The sequence below is a fragment of the Sinocyclocheilus anshuiensis genome, unplaced genomic scaffold, assembly GCF_001515605.1.
Source record: "Sinocyclocheilus anshuiensis isolate Anshui unplaced genomic scaffold, SAMN03320099.WGS_v1.1 scaffold100, whole genome shotgun sequence".
NCBI classification, from domain to species: Eukaryota; Metazoa; Chordata; class Actinopteri; order Cypriniformes; family Cyprinidae; genus Sinocyclocheilus; species Sinocyclocheilus anshuiensis.
The window spans coordinates 1,049,949-1,053,784 of NW_015555725.1; the positions used below are offsets into that span (position 1 = coordinate 1,049,949).

At 40.0% G+C, this 3,836-nt stretch overlaps 1 pseudogene; it reads left to right on the plus strand.

The window, feature by feature from the left end:
* Window positions 1–3,836, plus strand: part of LOC107672598 (acetyl-CoA carboxylase 2-like) — a 29,619-nt pseudogene that overhangs the window by 23,467 nt on the left and 2,316 nt on the right.

Consider the following 3,836-nt stretch of genomic DNA (forward strand, 5'->3'; position numbering starts at 1 on the left):
AAATTAAACTTTTCAGCTTTACAGTAATGAAAATTGGCTGGGGAATGGGTTTAATCTTCATGGTCTTGTAATAATACAGTGTTTCAGCAAGTGGGGTTTTTGTGCATTTTTATTTTATATGTGTGTGTGTGTGTTTTTGTTAGATTAATTAACATCAAGCCCTACTGGTGTTTGCTGTTATAATTTAGAGCAATCAAAGTCCGGTCCCAATAATGCCTCCCACTGATCCAGTTGAGAGAGAGATCGATTTTATTCCCACAAAAGCCCCCTATGATCCTCGCTGGCTGCTGTGTGGACTACCCCATCCCAGTAAGAATCAAATTATCCACACAATCTGTTATGAACATTACAGTACATACTCTCGACCTGTCTGCATGGGAGCTCAGGTTGATACTTCAAACTCAGCCTTTCTTTCTTTGAATTTGTGTTGGTAGCTGTAAAGGGAGCATGGCAGAGTGGATTCTTTGACCATGGTCCGTTTATGGAGGTGATGGCTACCTGGGCACAGACAGTGGTGGTGGGCCGAGCCAGGTAAGACACATTATTAACATTATTAAGAGATATTATTTGATTTAACTGAGTGAGTATTCTGAGCTGAGTGAGACTATGAATGTCCTACAGGATTGGTGGGATTCCTCTTGGTGTCATTGCCGTTGAGACCCGCATAGTTGAGGTTACCATTCCAGCAGATCCAGCCAACTTAGACTCAGAGGCCAAGGTCAGAGTCCTGACACTGTGAACGTTTTAGACCCTGACTGTGGCTCTATTGTGGGATTTGTGCTAAGTGCTCTCTGTGTTTGCTGTTAGTATGTCCTATTTATTGTTATCAGTATGGACATGAAGTGTCTTTTCTGCCTCAGATCTATCAGCAGGCCGGTCAAGTGTGGTTCCCAGATTCTGTGTATAAAACAGCTCAGGCTATTGAGGATTTCAACAGGGAGAAACTTCCACTTATCGTGTTTGCCAACTGGAGAGGCTTCTCTGGAGGCATGAAAGGTATATAGCTGGCTTATATTTGAGTTTGGATTTTAATGTACCTTAATGTACAAAAGTTTGGAGTCAGTAAGACTTTTTTTTTTTTTAAAAGAAAGAAATTATTCAGCAAAGATGCATTAAATTGATCATAAGTGACCGTTAAGATATTTAGATTGTTAAAGTCTATTTCAAATAAATATTCTTTTGAACTTTCTTTTCATCAAAGAGTTCTGAAAAAAACTATCATGGTTTCCACAAACATATTAAGCAGCACAGCCGTTTTCATCATTGATAATAATAAGAGATGTTTCTTAAGCACCAAATCAGCATATTAAAAAGATTTTTGAAGGATCATGTGGCACTGAAGATTAGAGTAATAGCTGCTGAAAATTCAGCTTTGCCATCACAGGAATAAATTTCATTTTAAAATACAATATTATGTGAAATTTAAGTTATGTGAAATAATATTTCACAATATTACTGTTTATACTGTATTTTTGACCAAATAAATGCAGCTTTAGTGAGTGCAAGAGACTTCTTTCAGAAACATTTAAAAAAATATTCCCACAAAAGCCCCCTATGATCCTCGCTGGCTGCTGTGTGGACTACCCCATCCCAGTAAGAATCAAATTATCCACACAATCTGTTATGAACATTACAGTACATACTCTCGACCTGTCTGCATGGGAGCTCAGGTTGATACTTCAAACTCAGCCTTTCTTTCTTTGAATTTGTGTTGGTAGCTGTAAAGGGAGCATGGCAGAGTGGATTCTTTGACCATGGTCCGTTTATGGAGGTGATGGCTACCTGGGCACAGACAGTGGTGGTGGGCCGAGCCAGGTAAGACACATTATTAACATTATTAAGAGATATTATTTGATTTAACTGAGTGAGTATTCTGAGCTGAGTGAGACTATGAATGTCCTACAGGATTGGTGGGATTCCTCTTGGTGTCATTGCCGTTGAGACCCGCATAGTTGAGGTTACCATTCCAGCAGATCCAGCCAACTTAGACTCAGAGGCCAAGGTCAGAGTCCTGACACTGTGAACGTTTTAGACCCTGACTGTGGCTCTATTGTGGGATTTGTGCTAAGTGCTCTCTGTGTTTGCTGTTAGTATGTCCTATTTATTGTTATCAGTATGGACATGAAGTGTCTTTTCTGCCTCAGATCTATCAGCAGGCCGGTCAAGTGTGGTTCCCAGATTCTGTGTATAAAACAGCTCAGGCTATTGAGGATTTCAACAGGGAGAAACTTCCACTTATCGTGTTTGCCAACTGGAGAGGCTTCTCTGGAGGCATGAAAGGTATATAGCTGGCTTATATTTGAGTTTGGATTTTAATGTACCTTAATGTACAAAAGTTTGGAGTCAGTAAGACTTTTTTTTTTTTTAAAAGAAAGAAATTATTCAGCAAAGATGCATTAAATTGATCATAAGTGACCGTTAAGATATTTAGATTGTTAAAGTCTATTTCAAATAAATATTCTTTTGAACTTTCTTTTCATCAAAGAGTTCTGAAAAAAACTATCATGGTTTCCACAAACATATTAAGCAGCACAGCCGTTTTCATCATTGATAATAATAAGAGATGTTTCTTAAGCACCAAATCAGCATATTAAAAAGATTTTTGAAGGATCATGTGGCACTGAAGATTAGAGTAATAGCTGCTGAAAATTCAGCTTTGCCATCACAGGAATAAATTTCATTTTAAAATACAATATTATGTGAAATTTAAGTTATGTGAAATAATATTTCACAATATTACTGTTTATACTGTATTTTTGACCAAATAAATGCAGCTTTAGTGAGTGCAAGAGACTTCTTTCAGAAACATTTAAAAAAAATCTTGAACAGAAGTATATCTACAGTATTTTATGGGCTTTCCTTTCAACATGAATGCTCTGTTTCAGATATGTATGACCAGGTGCTAAAGTTTGGTTCTTACATTGTGGATGCCCTGCGAGAGTTCAGCCAGCCTGTACTGGTTTACATCCCTCCCCACGCTGAGCTGAGTGGAGGATCATGGGTCGTGATCGACCCCACTATAAACCTTCAGCACATGGATCTCTATGCAGATCGAGAAAGCAGGTGAGCCTGTCGACACAGCTTCCCTTTTGCTACTCTTCTAAATCTTTCTTTTTTGATTGTTCACCTCAATTCTTGTTTCCTCTTCAGAGGGGGTGTTCTAGAGGCCGAGGGCACAGTGGAGATAAAGTTCAGAAAGAAAGACCATGAAAAGGATTGATGTTGTGTATTCCCGCCTGGCTGAGCAGCTAGGTGCGGCATTTAAAGGTGGGGTAAGCGATTTCTGGTAGCCAATGTTGACATTTGAAATCAGCAAAACAAACACGCCCCTACCCCAAAAGGGTCTCGCCCCTATTTTGATAGCTCCGCCCCACACATATGTACGCAACCCAGGCAACGATTAGTTCTGTGAAACAAAGCAAAACCAGTGTTACACCGTGTCTACACTGGACGCGAGTGGCGCGGCGCGACAAAATACTATAGAACTCATTATAATCAGTGATGCTGTCTACACCATAGATATGGATACATATCTATGGTCTACACTGGATGCGGCGTGACACGACAAATCCCCGACAGAAAACTGCTGCTGCGTTCTATTCATGACGTATTGACACAAATTTCAAATGATTTTCAACGGTCGCTTTGTCGCATCCAGTGTACTAGATGGACTTTAGTTGTTGCGGCGCAGACACGGTGTTACTCACCTATCGAGAAGAAACAAAGCAACCTCGGCGTCCGATCGCAGGCCTTCCGCTCTTTGAGTTCTCTCCAGCGCTGGAAAGCTGATCCGATATTTACACGGGTCCTACTTCTTGCCTTAAGCCTTCTTTTGT